General features: G+C 37.8%; 1 protein-coding gene across 2 annotated transcripts in view; it reads right to left on the bottom strand.

Annotated features, from left to right (window-relative positions):
* Positions 1–21,446, bottom strand: part of KCNQ5 (potassium voltage-gated channel subfamily Q member 5) — a 274,997-nt gene that overhangs the window by 90,317 nt on the left and 163,234 nt on the right. The window lies entirely within an intron of this gene.

Below are 21,446 nucleotides of genomic sequence, written 5' to 3' on the forward strand. Positions count from 1 at the left end.
ACAAGCAATTCTACATTTATTTAATTTCCAGCAGAATTTTACTATAGTTTGTTATTGAAGGGCTGTTCTTATGGAAAAGGATGTTCAGCTTAAAGAAATAGTTAAAACATTACTCAGAGAATATCACAAGCATAAGTAACACATGCAGAGAAACTATTTTGCTCCATAATTTACTACTAGAATAAAAACAATCAAAAGTTAAACATCTAAGGAGAGTTTTATGACCTCTTCTGTAAATAATAAAAATATATCACTGTTAAAGTGACATAATTAAGCGATTAGACCACCAGAGTTATGTTCCACTATTATTTGAGGTCTGATTTAATCCCCATAAATGCAAGAACATTCAGTTTTATTACCAAAACTGTTCACAAACCATGGGCAGTGCCATTATCCTGGATTTTGTAAGGAAGGTAGAAAATGTCTGACAACCTTAACTACAACCAAGAAGCAGCTCTTTTTCCACAGGTCCCAAGTCAGAACTACTGCACTTGCCTGCAAACTTACAGAAAGTTTTTTGTGTTCATGAGAGATAGCAAAGAGATATTTGCAGAGAGATATTAGGGCCCTTCCGTAAATAATTCCTGCAGGAGCAGTACCCATGTTTTGTAACAGTGACCACTGTCTTACTGGGTACCCAAGTATCACCTTTAAATGATTTTTAAATTCCTGAATGCTTAAATTCTGCGTGAGGCATTATATAAATAAACATGCTGAAGATTATATTGGATGCATTGCACAAATAGGTCCATCACAGGTTTAGATAAATGGCTACAATACCCAGTAAAAACCCTATAAAGAAAGGAAGGAAAGAGACTGCTATACTTTCACTGGGACTATTAGCTTTGGTGCACAGTTCTCACAAAAAGCCCAGCAGCAGATATTTGATAAGCAGGTTGTCCTACATGAGTTCCCTGCCTTGGTTAGATGCTGTTAGCACACTCAGCCCTCTTGGTCTGTGGGAAAGGGAGACTTCAGTGCCTCATGGAGGGACAGGGACCGTTCTCAGCTCTACACACAATTTGGAAGGGACTACATTCCCAGAGAGAAGAAAGTATTGCTGGCCTGAGAACTGGTTTACTTGCACTGTGTCCCAGAGCAGACGTGCATCTCAAGGCAGGGAGGCAGAAGAACCCTGGCAGCTCCCCTCAGCCTCAGAGTGTGTCCCAGTATCTCTGAGCAGACACTTCATGAAGCTGGGTGGAAATATTCTCTTCAATAGGATATGGAAAGACAAATGCCAGAGCATTTTCCTCGCTTCAGGATGAACTGAAAGTGAAAATGTTGGCTCGAGCAGGCGTGAGGAGGACATTGAGGCAGATCCTGTGCATCCCCCTTAAAAAGCAATCTTTTTGACATTTCTATAAAACAGATAATGCACTGCTGACATGGTGGAAAAGAATACAGTTTAGCAGTTTTGATAGTACAAGCCATGTGGATTAAATTTTCCATCATTTATAGTTTCAATGTGACTTGTTTATGCAAGAAAATGAGATATGACAAAGGTTATTACAATTTGTTAAAAATGTTTGACAAAAGCTGCTTGGAGAATAAGTGCTTTTCCATAGAAAAATCTCATAAATTTTTCCTTTAGGATTTCTTTAAAATGACTTGCACTTCAACCTTTTCTTCAAGAGGAATAGTGCAGAACATTAAGGGTTTGATGCCAAGCTACCCTGAAAACACCAGAGCCCTATCTGTGGAGAGGTAAAGACCTAAACTGTGAAACAAAATTGGGCACTAAACTTTAAAAACATTTTTTGAGATAAACAAATAACTTTGTGGCAATGTAATGTTTTAATATATTTTTTCTTTGGATTGTTACATTTTTCAGAAAAATGCCTATTCAAACTGAATTTCATGTTGTTTTTAAGAAATGAACTTTGCAGCAACTGATTTCAAAAGGTGAGATTTGGTAGGCTATAATGAATAGATTTTGTTTAAACAATATTTTATTTTTCATTCCCTGACAAGATGTTTATTCCTGTCCTGTTTATTGTAAAAATTAGAACACTTCATCAAGTATGAGAGAGTTAAAGTTTGCGGGTCAAAAAAGGTGTTGTCAACCTAAATTTACTTTTTCTCTCATAGCTTTAAGAAGTCCTATTTTTAGCAGTGTCTGCTAAGTTGATTGTGTTTGGCTTATATTGACAAAGGAATGAAAAGGCTGTAACAGGAGACGTAATCAAAACCAAGCAAAAGAAATAGCTCAGATACCTTTGAGACACCAAAACAAAGTGTCATTAAATGCACATCTGATAATACATTCCACCCTAAACAAAAAAACCCCATCAAGGTAAAATTCTCCAGGGATCTATAAAGCAGGCATCATTCTGCCTTGAGCAAGCACATCAGCTTAAAAGACAAGAAAACAAAACCAAACTAGCAACCTTTGCTTCACCACTGTCATTTCCCAAGAAAATTAACTTAAAGTATGAATAGAAAGCATGCTGCATTTACCACTATGCACTTACTGCAGCAGTTGTATCTTCTTTAAGAACATACAGAAAATTAAGATAAAAACTTCACTATAATGCAATGGAAAATTAAAAGAACTACAGTATGAAGCTGAAGAAATGAAAACCACTGTATAATCTCTTTTGTAAAACCATATTTCCGTTGCAGTCAATTTATTCCAACATTCTCCACAATCTAGGGCAAAGGCAAACACTCAACCTTTTTTCTGTAGACTTGTTTGCTAACACACTGAACTCAGATCTCTTGCTAACCAGGAAAATAATCCTTCATATAAGAAATGTGAAGATATGTAAGAAAGAAATGTGTTCTGGCAATCATCAACATAACCTACTTCAAAATCAGCTTTTCAGGTATTCAGATTTTAAAACAGAGACATTGCCACTACCAAGATTTTGGTGGGGTTGTTTGGTTTGGTTGGTTTTTGTTTGTTTGGTTGGTTGGGTTTTTTTGAGGTAAGAGAGCAAAATCAAAGGAACAGAACTGTAGAACTGCTGGGTAGTTTTTTATGCTGTAAGTAAGAGTCTCCCCTTTGTTCTGGCTCTGCAGAAGCTAAGGCAAGATTGATGGTAATGGGGCCAGACATCACTCACCTTCATTATCTAATCACCCATCAGTGGCCAACATTGCCACTGGAAGCTAAAACTAAGTAGAAACCATACTGGGTTGGGAAAAAAACCCTGTCTAACTTCTGGAGTTCATCCACTCAGTGAGACTCAGCTCTACCCCCAGTAAATCAGACTGTGCCAGGGAATGGCAATATTACTCTTGATGGCTCCTGATGGTCTATGCCATTAAATAGTGAGGACTGCCACTAGCATCCTTTTGGCCTGGGTAAATATAACAATTTCCTAAACAATTCCTGGGTCTGGTATGGGAGTTAGCATGTAATTAGATAAATGTTCTCTCTGGACATGCTGGTACATCTTCTAAGATGACACTTCTGGAAGCCAAGTGATTGTGTCTAAAAACCATTATTATACTTAAGTCCAGACTCAACATTTAAATCGTGTCTGTAATTTATGATCAATGAGGATATTTCAATGTTGTTTTATGTCTTGATTGAAGGTAAGGATGAAGGCAAAGTCTATTGAAAATTTAATAATTTAATTCAGGAGTCTACTTGGCCTATCTTAATAAAATAATTGGGATTTAACTACTAGCAAGGTTTGGAATTGACAGCCAGCCCAACATGACTATGGCAGGTTGATACTGCAAGCTGCACCCACTGATCAGCTGTGCATTTTAACCTAAAATATCCCACCCTATTGAAGAGCTTTGGAACATAAACTGATGTCCATACTTCTCCTACTTTTCTCCAGCAGTATATTATCTACTGGATTTTGCTTTGGTTTTAGATTTGTTTTTCAGCAGTATGTGGCCAGTAACAGAGAATTAAAGGAGTTCTTCAGGGAAAAGGGCCACTCAAATATAGTAATGCAAATATACTGCTGCAATACATGAGTAAAAGGAACTCATCACATCACTCAAGAAAGCCTCTTAATAACCCCTGGCTACCTCTAAAATTTTTTATTATTCCACATGAACAAAGTACTATCTACAAATCCTCCAATATAGATTTCAAAGCACAATAACACAATTATTATGGCAGCAACCTTCCCTTTCATGATATAGATGAAAAATCTATGGGATACTGGCCTTCCATAGGGATTCCAGTTTCTTTGCTGTCACTAAATACTATTAAGTCTCACATGTTACCAGAACACTGGATATGACAACAAACTGCACGTTTTTTTGTTGTTTTGTTTTTTTTCTTTTCATTAGAAAAAGGTATTCTAAGTGGAAATGTTATGGTTCCTGAATGTAATTTATGTGGATTGTACTAGACCTACCTATGATGGCTGTAGGAGAAATGGTACAAAAGGACTAAAAATTACAAATACCAGTTAATATACTTACTTATGATGCCTTCATTCAGTAGGCTGATGAACACAGAAGTAATTTAATACCTTTAGATATAGTGAAATACAGAATAATATCTTTAAAACACTCCATTTAGGAAAATGAGCAAGAAAGAATAAGCTGTCCTGAACAAACCCATATATATTCATGATCTAATTTCAAAAAATGTTAAGCATAACAACAGTATTTAAAAGCCTGGGCCACCTTATAATGCCCAAACCCTTCCCAGCTACCACAGAAATCTAAGCAGTCACAGATGCCAGGGCTCATTAAACTTCTTGGAATAATCTCCTAATGGCGTAAAGACAAGACATTTTTTAAAATTTCTTCATTATACCAAGATCTAGGTCTCTTTCTCTAATTTGATTTACTCCTTTAACTAAGAGCTGGGTTTTGGTCTTTACTGAAACCTTACAGTTGACATCAGTGGAAGTATGGCTTGTGTTGGGAACTATGAGCTGAATCATAAATATCACCACTGCAGAGAAAATTCTGTTAATTTCCTATAGTTTTCTCCCAGTAACAAGGAAGGAAATGGAATACACCGTATTATCCCAACATAATACATTGTTAGTATTAAACTTACTTCTAAAAATCAATCACTGCACTTAAGCTTGAGGGTGTTCCATTTTATACCACACCATCATTCTTGTCTTCCTTAATCTAAATAAGTTGTGTGCTTGCTGGAATCTGAAGTGCCCTTTCTTGTTGTTAGGCAGCAGTACTAACAGACCTGGACCTGATGGCAGAAGCATGTAAGATTGCAAAAGAAGAATTCCACCTTGGAGAGTTCAAATGACAAGGAGAAGTTCCTGGGTTTAATGGATTTATGGCAATACCTACATCCTCTCTCCATGGGGTTCTCTGCTCATCCCTATGATGTCGACATAAAAGCAGCACAAAATCTGAAGTCCGGGAGGGAGGAGTGGGGTATTCACCTATTTCCTAGTAGACTTTAGATTTCTAAATGTTTAAAAGCAAAGAGCAGATTTGCACTTTGCCAACCCCTGGGCCTTGCTGCGGTGAGTGCAACACACAGCTTGTGGCTTTATATCACACGCTGCTTTGAGAACAGAACAGCTCTCACAGTCACCTAAAGCAAGACGTAACACTGACTTCTAAAAAATGAGGCTTTATTCTGCCTGAGTCCCTCCAGTCAAAACCCAGCGATGTGACTCATTTTCCTCTATTTTCAGGGCCTTTTATCTCATAATCACTGTAATTGGAAAGAGGGCTATATAATTTCCTCTGAGCATCAAAGTATTCTGAAGTTGGGACTATGTAGTGGTGCTAAACAGACCAGCAGTGGCATCTTGTGTGCACAGAGCAGGACCCACCTCTCCTGGGATGTTTGTGAGGAAGTCGCTGCTGCTCACCCGTCTGGCTTCTGTGTGCCAGTGCTGTGCTTATACATTGCTTTGGCAACAATAATATTTCTGGTTTGATAATGACTTATTTTATTAAATGCTCACTTGCGAAGGTTCTGGAACAACTATTATGCTTGTGCAGAGTGTTAAATACACAAAGCGATTGCTTAATTTTCCATATGGGGAAAAAACTGCCCTTTGAGCTTCTTAAACACATTAAAGCTGCTGCTTGTCTGTTTGAAACAACACACGAAGGTGCTTTTACTTTCCAACATCTTACAGTGGCTTGCACTCTTTGCCAAAATCAACCCCCTCAGAAATTAGTGTGAAACAAGTTTGCATTTTTAAGACACATTACAGGCAGAATAATAACTCATATTTTGCTTTAGCAGAGCAGATTCCTTTCACAGGTGATCCTGTAGGAACTCACTTGAGTGTTCAAGGCCAGGTTGGGTGGGGATTTTAGCAATCTGATCCAGTGGAAGATGTCCCTGCCCACAGCAGAGGGGTTGGGCTCAATGGTTTATAAAGGGCCCTTCCAACCCAAACAATTCTATGATTCCATGATCTATGTGGGTAGTTTGATCAGAGATGATCATGAGCACATACTCCCAAACACTGACCGTATGCTTCATGGTTGGAGAAGCAGCCATGGAGATCCCTTCATTAGCCACTCAGTTAGAGTCACTTTTCTGCAGCTTCAATATCCAAAGTCCTATCCTTCAGTGGTTGTATGGAAGATCCCAATGAACAGGACTGCAATGTCCCACAATGAGGGAAGAGGCAAACATGACACTCAGCTGGCAGCAGAGGGACACCATTCACACTACAAAGAGGTGCAGTTAGTTGGTGTATTTCAACTAAGAGTGATTCCTGATTGTGCAAGTGCCACGGGAACATCTCTCTGCTCTACCTCTATGACTCCAACCACAGCCTTCAGCTTACTCTGTCCAGTCAACTCCACCAATTTTTTCTCCTATATTAACAATGTGGAGCAGAGATACATATATTTAGGTCTCCTACAGATCATAGAGATTCACACCAAAAATCAGAACAGGACAGAGTGCCTACAGAGCATTTGCAAATTCTAAATTCCTGGGAGTCTAAAATGCTTGACTGCCTTTTAAATGTTAAGCCACGCATATATGAGAAGCTTGTGAGAGTTTAGAATTTGTCCTCCCTAGGTCAGGAGTGGCTTAAGCTGTGTATGGGACACAGAGTGCTCACACAGCCAGAAATCATTCCTAGCTGAGATACACCAGCTGACTGCATGTCCTTGTAGTGAGAGTGTTGTTTTTTTCCTTCCTGCAGAGATGCATGTCTGCCTGTCTCCTAATTACTCAGGAAACTTGACAAGTGGAAGAGTGGGTTCAGGGTGAGCCAAAAATTTGGTATATATTTGTCTGTAAAAAACAAGTTCTGCTAGCTGAACCATTTTCTTTCAATATATTTTGTGCTCTGGTATGAATAATTATTTATGTAGATTTAAAGAATAAATGCTGAGCGGGTCTAGGCATCTTCATTTAACTGAAAAATCCTGTAATGGTATCCATCCAGCCATATGAAAGCACACAGATGACAAAGTAACCCAATAAACCAATATATCAAAGCAACAGAAACCCTTTTCAACTTAACAAGATCATTTAGTCAAGCCTTCCTATAAAATTGTATTAAATAAACAGTTTTGCAGGATGCCTGAGCTCAGACAATCACAGTCAAAGAAATAACCAGGGACCTATGTAATAAAATTATTGTATTATTCTCTTGAAAACCTAAAGTTACACTGGCTCCTTTTACAAAGGGAATTCATAAAGATCACATTCTCATGTTGACTGGTAAGAACCTCCAGCAGACATCTTGTCCAGTCCCTTGATGAAACCAAACTCAACTACATCAGCTTGCTCAGAGCCATGTCCAGTCAAGTGGTGAATATCTGCCCCTCTGGGCAGCCTGCTGCAGCACCTGGCTACCCAGAGTTACATTTTTTTTCTTACTATCAATTTGCAATTCCTGCATAAGAAACACTGAACATACTCTTTAAAGTATAATGACCTAAGATTTTTTTTTTATTTTTACTTTTTCATATCACCAGACTGCATTACTCAGTCTACTAGATCAAGAATGAGTGGGCTTGCTGGGCTGGAATGATGGGATGATCTGTATCCTCCTCTAGGTCCTAATTTCTTATAGGTATCACCTCTTCACCCCAGTAGCCTCACGTGGTTTGTACCTTTTGGTAGAAGATCTATAAGCCTAACTTAGAAACATTGTGATCAGATATCAAGCCCTCCCAAGCTGAACTAGTCTTGTGTTTCTCTGTAGTAACTTCATTATCCAGATTGCTATTTTTGCTACTCTCCATTTATTTTTTCCTGTTATTTTTCCTGCAGTCCATCTGAGAAGAAAGTGAAAATGTTGTTTTTACTGTAATGATAGACCAAAGGTTTACTTCATATCTAACTAGACTTATTTTTTCAGACTTCTCTTAGCTTGTCAGAGGGTTTTGGTTTATTTTATATTACTGAAAAGGCAAAAAATCCTACTAAACCCTTGTCCACTGAAATAAAAAAACCCAAACAGAATGCATGCAAACGGTATCTTGATTATATAAGTTTTTATCACTTGCCCAGAACTGCAGGATTTTCCAGCTATTACCTGGTATTTTCAGATACAGAAACCCTGAGCAGCTGTTCTGAGGGGCAGACACACTTGGGGAGTCTCACCTTGCCTGTGGAGCACTTTTAAGGCTCAAGCCAGTAATGAAATGCCCAGGCACAGATTCAGAAGAGCAGTAGTACAACACTTTCACTTGGAAATGTGATAAATACATCTTTAGCAGGCAGTGTGATGTCTTTCTGCTTTTTTGGATAATGAGGAAAGGGAATGTTTAGAAGGTCAAAGCCCTAGAAACTGAAAGAGGCGTGAGGCTCCCCCTTTGGATGGGGCTTTGAGCAACCTGGTCTAGTGGGAGGTTGGTTGCTCATGGCAGGGGGGCTGGAACCAGATGATCTTCAAGGTCCCTTCCAACCTAAACCATTCTATAACCAAAGGCTCTGTTCAGAAGAAAAAAGGGCCACTTCAGCCAGTGTGCTGTAACACACACACACATCCAGCAGTGGCTGTAATGATTTTGTAAGTGAGTAGGTAAACAGAGAGAATTACTTTAGGAAAAAAGAAGGAAAATCCACGTATTTCTTAGAGCTTATGGTTGGGTGTGACCATGAGGTCACTTAGCTGGGCTTCTGAACAGTACTAGCAGCACTTCAGGAGACCAAACTTTTCCATGACTTCAGGAGCAGGGAAGAGTACAGCCTGGCCACTGGCCCTGCAGCTCCAAGCCCCATCCAGGAATGGCCACATGATTGCAGTGGGCAGACCATGGCCTGGCTGCAAAGAAAAGACAAAATACCTTCTGAATTCCTGACAACTTGCTCCACAGGAAGCATTTTTCCTAAATCCAGACTGACCCATCTGATCTCCACTACGTAACAAGAAGTACAATACAGGCAGCTAAGAAAAGTTTCTTGTTACTTGCAAGATGTCTGTCTTGCATGTGTATAGCAGCCTGTCCCTAGGTGTTATCACAGCTCTCCCTAGGTGTTGTCACAGCTCTTTGTCTCAGAGGAAAGAGGAGAGGAACCAATAAGCATTTGGTCAATTTTGATTCATGGACAAAAGCAAAAAAGCTCCAAACCCTCCCACTCAGTTTCTGTCAACTGAAGGACTTATGTCTGAGTTTCACTTCTAATCATCTTGCTGATGACATGATAGTATTATCAAAGCTGCTTCTGGAAAATTCAATTTTGCAAGAGAAGGAAAAAAAACCCAGCAAAACAACAGAATTTCTTTAGACAGAAAAGTCACGTAGAGGCTGAAAGTAAAATGACAATTTTGATTTGCTCCTGGTTTTTCAGTTTTGCTCTCTTATCACAGCCCATTGTCTATGGCCTCAGGAAGCACTGAATGTGCATCAGCTAGGAGCTAAACAAAGCAACTCAGCATTTTTTAAAGTATCAAATGTCTTATTTTTTAATTTTTCAGAATTTAACAGAAATATAAACTTAGTAGTGAAATTCCATGCAAGTGTGTTTTGTCATGGAAGAAAATGCAATGAATGAAGTGCTGTGTGGGACCAGCCCTCATGACCACAGCTCTTGGACGAGAATTGCATCCAGACACACCCAAGCTTCTCTCTAAGAAGTATAGAAAGCAAGTGGGTCCAATATGAATCTCTCTGGGTTGCCCACTCTAGCTTGTGACAAGTGCTTTGGCATTCACTGTCTGGATGATAACAGAGGACCAGACCAGAGCTTAACCAGCCCTCCCAGCAGTGATCTTCCCCTGTGGAGGTGGCAGACCAGATCCTGATGAGCAGCCTGGGGCTCCAGGGCTACGCAAACCTCAGGCTGTGGACCTGGATGGACTCTGCTATTTAATAACTGTTCTGATGTCACCTCTGTGTGGCATTCTGAGAGGCAGTTAATCTCCATTCCTGTTCATCTGGTGTTTTTGCACGTTGAATTTATAAATTTTCATTATCCGGGGGTACAGAATTAGTGTTTTTCAGGACGATACGGACAGGAGAGAGCTCTGATTTCCAAATTCTAATCCAATGATCACTGAACCCAGCTAATGTCAGGCCAAGCAGGCTGGCAGTGCTAATGAATGCTGGTGTCTATATTTCATGACTCACAGTGTCTGGAACAATCTCTGTCTGCCTGGTTTTATAGCTCCAGTATGAGATTTGTTGACTGGAGACAGCTTACGTTGTGAGGCTGAGTTAGTCCAATGCTGTAAGTGTACGTGTAGTGCCTAATATTTACACTTTGCACCACAGGGAAAATAATATATTGTTATTATGCAAAGGGACACTACTGTTTTAAACTATATTTTTAAACTGCCTGATAAGAGGACCTGACCGGGACAGCATTTTAAAACTACCTTTTTTATTATTATTCCTGTTACTATGCAATCAGATATATGGAGAAAAGTAAAGGCTAAAATGCAATCTTTGCAATGGCTTTGCAAAATATTCAAATGGAGGGGAGGGTGTGGGGGGGAGAAATGTCTAATTGGCTAATACACTGTGAAAGTTGCCCACAATTTGTAAAATAATGCTACAGTGTGAGCCCTGCATAAGAAGATTACAGCTCATTAGTTTGTGGAAAAATCAAACTGTTGCTACTCCTGGTCCCTGGAGTCAGCACAAACTTGTCTTGCATGTGAGGAGGCTGAAGCTGAAGCACAGGTAGTTACTGCAGAAATGCAAGTAGCTTACTTTAAAAAAATTCTTCTGTGCATGTTGAATGTATGTGATAGATTTAAACAACATCAAAATGTAAACTGTACTTGGGAGAACTGTATGTGTGCAGCTGGTAGAGTCTATAAAGATAAAATAAATGTTTCCATAACATTTAATTTCGAGTTGACATTTATATAACAAAACCATGGTAAAGCTATGTTTAGCTGAAGTTGTTTGCATATTTTTCATCAGTATCACCAAAGGCTCTCTGCCTCATTTATATAGTTACCACATTTTGGTAACCACATTTATGGAGCAGAGGCGACAGCTACCGCAAAAGGAAAACTGAAAACCAGAGAATTTGTAACATTTGGATAAACAAGCCATTAGTTCTGGTATTGTAACTAATCAACAACTGGATGTGTTCACTTTTGCCTGAAGCAATTGCCCTGTTTTCAGTAACAGAGATGCATAGCATGGTTTGCACTGAGTTCTTGAACGTTTAACTGTGAAAATACCCTAATCAATATGGTTTTAGTCTGTCAGGCAGAAATAGCCTATTTTTAGTTTGTGTTTCTTATCTTAAAAGTGTCACCAACCAACCATTTTAGGCTCATTAAAATGTTGTTTTGTTTTTCAGTCCACTGCTTTAGTAAGGAAAAGAGGTTTAACATGAGCAGATCCCTTCCTGACCTTAATTGTGGTGCAGAGAGGGTCAATGTGAAGTTTTCCTAGATGCATTACACTTGCTAAGACATGCAGAAACACGAGTGCCACATTTGTAGGGTGACATCCCATCCTTTGGAATGAATAAGAGTTTTGCTGTTGACACTGCTGACATTAATAAGTTCAAGATTTCCTGAAAGGAAGTCAGCTCTTTTTTTTTTTTTTTTTTAAAACAAATCTGGTGCTTGAGAAACATGTTCATTGCAATCAGCCATAGCGAAGTTGGGCATTTACTGCACTAAAAGGTGTGAAGACACAGTGAGACCACAGTGAGCCTGCCAAGGTCAGCTTTATACAAGCTAGCTCAAGTTCTGATGAAGTGCAGCCAAAAAAGCAGAGAGGTTAGCTCAGGCTGGCTGCCTCATTTCTCACCCAGCCTTCCAGACAGGCAGAGTACTTCATACTTGTGCTCTAGGCTGGCACAATTACACTACTACCATTACCCAGGCTGACTGCATAGAAACCAGCTCACAAGCATCCACAGATCTGCTGACTTCATCAGAGATTTTTCAGGTGTAAGAATACAATTTGCAATACAAAAATATCCAAAATAAATTTATCCAAAATAAATTTCTCAAAGACTCGGTTATAGAATAATAGTTGGTTTAACTTCACCGTCATGCCAACAAAGAAATTCTTGAAAGACTTAAGGAAATTTAGGTTAAAAATAATACTAACAGAATTTCTTTAATAAGTGCTATAAAAAAGCATAAACATTTCAATGAAATGGGAACTCAGGAAATGTTGTGTGTCACGATAAACAAAGCTCAGGGTCTATACTGAATTTCAATTAGGTTACATGAAATCAGTGAATTACCAAAATACAGAGGAGTCATTTCTCACTACAGTTGGTCCTTGCAAATCTCTGAATTGAAATTAATTGAAAAGGAAGAAAAGATTGTATATCAAACACCTTGATGCTCAATAAGTAAATGCCTTGGGAAGACACTGTGGACAGTGCCTCAGCAAGTCCTTCCAAATGTCTCCCTCTTTCCTCTTTAAATGACATTGCAGGCAGCAATAAATACAGCATCCCACGAATCAGCTTTTTTAGGAAGGAAATACAGCTTTTTAAATACAGCTTCCAGCCTCTTCTGAGAAATCCCTAGTGTTTGAAATAGTAAGCATTTTTGCACATGAGCAAATAACGCCAAGAGAAACCTTGAAGTCAAAGGAATGTCTGCATGGAAACAGAGCTGAATCAAGTCTGAAATCAAGAACCAGCTTTCTGGTGTGGGGGTTGCAAAAACACTAAAACACTAAGAGATCCCTTCCAAGGGTGTTAAACTGCAAAGGTAGAGATATGTATTTAGTGAGATTTTTTTCACAAGTTCCTCAAATTTTGCACCTTCTACAGTCTATCTGAAAAATCTAATCTAAGTAACATGATAAAAATATTTTTTTTTTGCCCTGAAAGACATTTAGGTGATTTTAAATGTGATATTATGTCACACAGTAAATAAGTGTGATGTAAGCACACATACATATAATGTATTACTGAGAGAGGCTAAAACTAAGAGATCACAACTCCAGAGAAGAATGATTGAAATGAAGTGCATAGCTTACGATATCTTCCTGTTGATAAAAGAGCACTTTAAAGTATTAAATGAAAGACAAGGAACAAGAGCTTAAACAGTGCTTTTTTTGGAATTAAGCTGTGGTTCCTTGAGTGTGTCTGGAAAGTGTTCCACATGTAGACAGTGTGGTCTTGGATGGTGTGTCCTGCACCTGGATATGACATTAACAGCTAATCATAACCCCAAAATATTTAAGAACATCAAACCTGTGTTTCCTTCAGTGTATTGTCTGCCTTGTAGACTTCCATCCAAGTTAAAAACAGTATGAGTGAGGGACTATTGGCTTAACTTGCCAGCCCTGAGTATCACCTTTGAGAAGAGTTCCCACTGAGGAGACACTTGATGCTGCTGTGCTGGAGGCAGAGTGCAGGGAACAGCATTATATGTTTATTGAGCCCCTGTGAAAAAATAATTTTGTTTTCCATTCTTCAAGCTCAGAAAGTCTTTAGGGCATTTTCTTGTTAAGACTGCCTTGAAAACAAACTGAAGGAAACTAAAGGTATAACATCATGTAGGGTTAGGGTTAGCACTGGCAATAACGAGTTATACGAATGACTGTCAAAAAATGTTACGAGATGTTAATTTAAAAATACATGAAAAGTAATTAAGTAAATCTTTACTAAGCTATTTCTTATATAATGCACAACAGCAACAAAATCAAAAAACAACAGTGATTTTCTTTAAGTACTACTAGTGGTAAGAAAATGATTTTACGCATTGCACAAGCACAGAATATTTTTGATAGTAAGAGATAATTTTGACCCCTAAAACAGTAGCAAGATGAGCGCAGAGGACTCAGAAAGGGAAGATTGTAAAAATACTAAGCATGAATGCAGTGAGATTCTGCAATGAACTTTCTGGAAGCATGGATGGGTGCTGATCATGGTTTAGCTTTAGGACTTGTTATTATAACTGCCTTTTCTTGTCAGAATCAAGAGGGGAAATGCAAAGATTAGATGAAAATAGAACACTTGCCAAGTGTATAGAGCAAGGAAATTACCCAAAAAGATAGACACAATCAAGTGTAACTGAATCAGAGCAATAAAAGAAACAGAAGCTCAAATCTATTTCATTTTCTATGGCTTAAATATATTCAGTTCTTTCATTTTCTTCTAAGAAAATACAGCTAATTTAGTTGTGTGTCACAGAATGACACTGTTCCAGATGCAAAGGTCTCAGCTGTTGGGATCGTGTTTTTATGGGCTTTTGACAAATCTGGATATGGGCTTTTGACAAAAAAGTGGATATATAATGTTGAAATAACAATGTCCCACAGACTAAGTAACAGCATTTACTGAACTCTGGAATAAAAGCGAGGAAGCTTTAACTGACTTGAAAGTTATAAAAAGAAAAAAAAAAAAACAAACCCAAAAAACCTAACAAGACCCAAAAACAAACAAACAAAAAACCCAGAAAGAAACATGAGATAGATTGTGGAACAATAGCCTGTTAAAATAACCTAGTGTAATTTTTATAGCTACTCAAGTGCTCAAAACATAGCCAAATTTCCATGATGCTACTGACTTAATGCCTTTGAAGACTCACGCCAACAGACTTCTCATATCTGAACAAAGAAAACAAAAGTGGATCTTTTCCATGAGTTACATACAAATCCTAAGTTAACAGGATCCAGATAAAAAGGTAATAACAACTGACAAGATTAATAAACTACATGAGCACACACACACTGCACTGGCAGCAGTTTTCCATCAGCTTGAATCCTCAGGCTTGCCCTTCACTTTTAAGCTCCATGTAGTTGTATTAAACAGATGTCAGATGCAATTTTACTGCATTAGTGGAGCCAAGCATCCAAGCTACCCTTTGTGCTAAGCTTTTTTGAAAAGATGGTGTGTTTTATTAGAACATATTTTGTGGTCCTTGCTTGTTGGATTAGATGCAGGTCAACACAATAGTTACTGGTCAAAAATGCTCTCTTACACTCATCCAGGATGGGAGGTTTAGGGGTGGTGTGTGAGAAGATGTCTGGAAAAATATATCTAGAATACTTAAAGAATGTGATGAGAGGGGAGTTCAGCTCTCTTAAGACACTTTGCTTGCCTCTGAAAAAAACCCATGAAAAGACAAGGCACAAATGTGGTGTCTGGCACTTACTAATCTTGAGAAATTATTCTCCGTGAATTCCTGTCTTTTCCAGGTGATACAGCAAATACAGCACTGCAGACAGACAGCCTAACAATTACTTCTCCCTATGAAATCCCTCCTTCCAACTGTGCACAAATGAGTGTGTGTTGCTGACCCAGCATCTCACGGTTGTCTCATCGACTTTCCGGGAAAATCTCAAACAGCCCCAGAAGAAACTTGCAAAATTATATGCAAATCACTTTCTTCTCCACAAGTTAACTTTTATAGAAGAAAATAAAGGTTTTTAGACATATGTGTCTTCTCTGCAGAAGTGAGAGAAAAAAAGTACATCAGTGGTTGTCTATAGGAAATATTTACTTTCTCTTCAGCATCCAGTATACTTCTTCCTTTGCTCTTCTGCACAGATTAATATTCAATTATACTACCATCATCTTTCAATAACACTGTGAACAGTGTGATGTAATAAGCATCCAATCCCATTTACTGTCTTACATTTTATGCACATATTACCTATTAAGCAATTTCAGTGACAGAGCATTTATTTCTTTTTTAGCATTCAAAACACTGTCCTACATTTCCTCAGCCTCTCCTGCAAAAGACCCTCCCTAAAATGGGGTAGGTAAATGATTTTCTAATGCCTATGTATAAAGCTGATCTAGCAATCCTTCAAACCATGCACTGCTTAATATCAGTAATTATCCTATTTTCTTATTTCAAAGAACACAATGTCTTTGGTTCACTGAAAGGTCAGAAATGCCCCAGAATGAACAGCTCTTGGCTATGCATTAGTGTATAGCATCCTCCATTATCTGCTCTGGTTCCATAAAACTTTATTAATTTACCTATTTCTGTTCTCACAGAAACTGATGCTCCTTATTCCTACCCCAAGAACTTCAGTCTTCCAGGGCAGAAATTGCTTCCAGCTTTACTTGGAAAAATGAATCTCATTGTGAGATTCAAAATAGCTAAATGACAATAACAGGCTACTTCCACATTATCCATCATGTCAAATCTATAGGAAATAAGAATTCTTTATATCCTTACTCAGCACAACACAGTTTAACTTTTTCTTGGGTACAAAAGGAAAGATGGAGTTGCAGAGTTATTTGCATGGTATGAGACTCATAACAGTTGTTGGATTAGGGAACCCTTCTGGATGAATTATTTAGCAATTTGACATCTCAAGAAATCATGATATCTCACGTTGTTATTTTATTATGATACAAACCATAATGTGTTGAGTTCTGAATATTCTGCTTACAATAAAGTATAATACCTTTGCCAAGGAATAGATTCTTACTATAGAAAAAAGAGACTAACCAAAAGGCATCCTGTTCTACACACAAAAAAATGCAGTAATCACCAATTATTCAGGTAATCTTCACTCTTCATTAGAAACTGTTTTGTTCTTTATTGCCACAAGCCAAACTACAGACAAATTAAATTATTTTTGTCATATTAGTCATATTAGTCACATATTAATACTTTTTTCTGTTCGCGTTTGAAACATGAGATGAAGGGTTCAGCTTTAGGAACTGTAACACAGGCATCTGCAGGTTGTTTAGCTGCCTGTGGTTCCCTGAAGAACAGGTACTTTTAGGGTGAGATATGTTTAAGAAATTTTAGATTTTAAATTAAGAATTAGGAAATTAACTGCCTTGTGCATAACACCATATACATGTCCCAGCCACAGTTCATCCACCCTTTGTGTCTGAAAGCATTCAGTGATAGCAGAACAGATAAGGGCACAAGAATAGGGGTAGCATTCAAACTACTTCCTTAGTTTCCAGCACAGGATAGGGACTTCAGCACCAAGCACAGTGTATTTGTGTTTAACACCTTTTGATACATTTATTTTTAGTGCATTTGCTTATTTTCCTCCTCCCCTTCTTTTAAACCCAGTGTCAATGTAGAACCATTACAGAAAAGGGTCTACTGACTCTAAAGACTCCAGACCATCCAAAGGCAGACATCTGAACTTCAAGCTAGATGTCTGATTATTGTTATTATTGATCATGATTAACATTTGATACAGATTTAAAATATTCCTCCTGACCACTTAAATCACACGATCTTTTGGTACTTGGTTCAAACATGATTCAGCAAAAGATATACCCTGGGTCAGATTTTTTTTTATCTGTTTGGATTCCAATTTAGAGTTCTTCTGTGTATGTCAGTGAGTGACATGGCAGATCCATAATTTAAAAATCAAGACAATAAAGCTCTTTAAATTATACAACTGAGATCAGAAAATACAAGCATGATCCAGATATATGAAATAAAAAAACCCAAAACAAACAATGGCTCCTAAGTTACTATATATGTATTTCAATTTACTAGACATGCAAGAGATTAGAGTTCATTCTTGTGCTGAAGGACCCTGCCTGGTTTGAGTCCCATGTTGATGGACTGGATATCCTAGGGTTTCTCAAATGGCACTAGATGCTTATAGTTAGGTAACTTCCACCCTTGAAGTATATTTTCCTGTGAATCAAGTTGATTTTCAGGCTAATTGAATATGTATGAGAAAGGTTGCATGGTGAGCTTACACACCTGGGTGTTATTGTGTTGCTAGTGTCACATAAGGTACTTCAAATTATGTTCAGCCTCCAGCTACTGCATCAGGAGGCTGAAAGTCTCCTAGGGAACATGAATTATACCTATCAGTGCCATACAGATGTTTTACAAACTCTAGGACATTTCAAATGTCACTAGATACCCATATTTTAAGCAACAGAATGGTGTGTTTAGTGTGTCTCCAGATAATTACATGCATGTTGATGAAGTATTTTAAACTCAAGCTGAAGCCCATCCTTCTGACAATGTCAGCATTTAAACTGTTCCTCTGAAATTTATATTGACTGAAGGATGTACAACATAAAAAATGTGCGTGCCTACAGTTGATTCTGATGGATTATAGACATTTTTACTGAAAAATCAAGTTAAACTGTGATAAAATTTGCCTCATTATGGTCAGACAGGTAAGCACACTGTTAAAAGTCAAATCAGAATTTTCAGAAGACTGAGAAGAACACCACAAAAACTAATTCCCTATGGTAAAGTCACCCCTAGGCTGAATATTAATATCACTTTTGTGAATACAGAAACAGAATTAAATCTCTACCCCTAGAGAAAACTCAGAATTAGGCCCTGAGAATGAAGAAATAAAAACTCAGTGGACTGTATTTTCTTTCCATAATAACCTAATAAAGCCAAAGAGATTGCAATCCAACTTTTCTAATACAATTTTAAAATGCTCTTAAAACTACAGCAGAAGTGTCTCTCCCGTGCAGGAAAAAACTGCCAATGATAAAGAAAAGTGGCACATAAAATATCACTATATATTAATTTTGAATGGATTTCAAGCAAGGACAGCTTTCAGAAGCCAAGTACTCAGGCATAATGCAAAAAATAGGGTACTCAAAGAAATTTTACTGTTGTGGCTGTAGAAACTTGCATCAGAAACTGTGTGAATGCTGACTTTACCTGTCTGGTGCTTGTAGTGACATTTAACTGAATCCATCTACCTTTTTCAGCTTTTATTTGAGCTATTATACCATCACAAGCTGTGTACTTTGGTTTATCATCCCTAAGAGAAGCCATAAGAGAAGAGCTGTTTCATCTTTCAAGTAGCTGGGCTATGATCTGGCTGATCTAAACTCAGAATTTGTTTCAAATGAGCTTTTCACGTCTTCTTTGGTTAAACTCTCAGTGAAACCTTAAAATGAGAAGAATTCTTCACTGTTCCATGGACTTAATATGAAGTTGTACTGGTGAATGGTGTTTGTACACTGATGGTGACAAACCAGAGAAGTTGCTTGTGTTGTAAGGAACATGAAAAATAGGCAGGTCAGCCTGACAGAACTGCAGAGCCAGGCACAGTACAGCTGCACAAAGGTGAAAACACATTTTGCAAAGCATTCTCATCATCTCCATAACAGAAATGCACATAATGTAAAATTTCTACCTTTGGAAAAACGTTAGAAAACGCTTCTCACTGCTGGGAGCATTTAGAATAACTGGTTGTAAGGGTCAGAATATGCCCAAGGAAAGATAAATTTCCCTATGTTTGAAACAAACCAAGTCAAGATGACTCAATGACCCAGATGACTGGGCTGCATGGCTCAGTCAAAAATGATCAGACAGCAGCTGTATAAAATGTTTTTCTACAATGGAAACTTCACCATCCTGTTCATACAAATCCTGGGTTTTGTTAAATAAATATCAGACTCCTTGAAAAGAAACTTTTTTTTCAAAGAAATGTTCCTTTGGAGCATTCCCTTGATGAAGCAGCTGACAAATATAAAATAAACCAAAGGTTTTTTTCTAAGATTTTTTCATCCTAAACCTGAGGTTTTGACTCCTTTAATGTTTATTAACCCTAAAGAAATTTCAAAACATTAAATATACATTATAAAAGCAAAAGATTACCTGAGGTCAAGTCACTTGTGTGTGAAGCAAGATCGACAAGGTCTAATTTTAACAGCAGCTTGGCACCAGAGGCTTTTATGTTGCCTAGGTGTTTTCATTACTGCATTAAATCATTGACATCAAATCCTCTCTGAAACATCACTGTCTTCTGTTCATGCTTCATATATTTTAATCTGTTCTTTATTGCCTTAAGTATGTAAACATAAAAAACAAAACCTTGTTAAAATTCAGAATTCAAAAATTACTGTCCCTGGTATATGGTTAACGACAGAAAAGTTTCAAAGTTGTTTAATTATTATTACAGAATTATTCTTTCATCTTTCATAAAACTTTTCCTGCTGGACCTGACTAAAAAGCTTCCATTTCTCTTTTAACACCAGCTAAAGTTATCATTATAAAGCTACTTCATGTAAATATTATGAGATCAAATTTTCTGGACCACTTTGTTTTGCAGATAATTTAACAGATACTTCCTCTGAAACATGAAGGTCAAAAATAAACAGACTCAAATTAAAACCAGGGAGTACAACACTATTTTTGAGGTCAGGAGGGAAAACATTAGCCTGGAAGAGGAGAGAATGGAGAACCAGAGGAGGAAGGTTTCTACCTTGCAGTATTCTCACATGCTGTGGATTTCTGAGCAGGACTAAGATGTGTCTGGATAATGTTGCAGTGAAAAGCCAGAGGAAACCACCTGCTTCTCAGTGTGGGGAAGGATGGAATAAGATGTATGCTGAAGGGAATTTCATACAAGCCTAGTTACTGGACATGCTTTAAAAAAATTTGGACTTCAGACTTCTGAATGTAAGCCTTCCTTTCAAATACTATATGAGAATAATTTAATCAGCTACATATTAAATATACCATGGAAAATAATGTTGTTAACTTGCCTAGGGCAGAATAATGGGCTAAAGGACATTCTGTGTCCCCTTTGACCATAGTTTCTGTGATATCATATATATGTGGCCATGGATCTTTACACAATGACATAGCTGGGAAAAAATAATAAGGTAATTGCCACATTCTTCTTGAAATGTTTCTAGAATAAAATATACACCCAGACATAAACTATTACAAAAACACTTTTCAGAATCTCTTATAAATTTAAAAAAATCCAAACTACCATTTTACTACCAGATTAGATGTATGGAAATTCTTCTTAAACAGGCCTAGAATGTACAAAGAACTGGTAGCTGCAAGACCTCAGACACCTGAAGATCTTTTTTTTCAGTAATTTCTGGGATTTCTGGGTGGCAGTAGCCATTCAGGTAGCACACAGGTGCTGTGGTGCATCATTCAGTTACACCAGGTGGATCTCCTCTGTCCCCAGTGATGTACTGGAGCAATCAGACATGTGCCAAATGTATCTGAGTTGCTGTATGCAAGCAGAATAAATCTACAGCATCTGAGAAGCTTTGTAGGCTAAGAAACACTGGACAGAAATATGACAGCCCATGGACTCCATCAGGACCTTAAATATAAGCTTGATGGCTCTTCATGTCTCTGTTCTGTTCTTCACACAACTGAGCTTCTTAATCATAATTTTGCTTTTTTCCCTTTGCAGCTCTTTTGCAAATACTGAATGCAAGTACTGAGTTAAAC

The sequence above is a fragment of the Heliangelus exortis genome, chromosome 3 (genome assembly GCF_036169615.1).
Source record: "Heliangelus exortis chromosome 3, bHelExo1.hap1, whole genome shotgun sequence".
In the NCBI taxonomy this organism is placed as follows: domain Eukaryota; kingdom Metazoa; phylum Chordata; class Aves; order Apodiformes; family Trochilidae; genus Heliangelus; species Heliangelus exortis.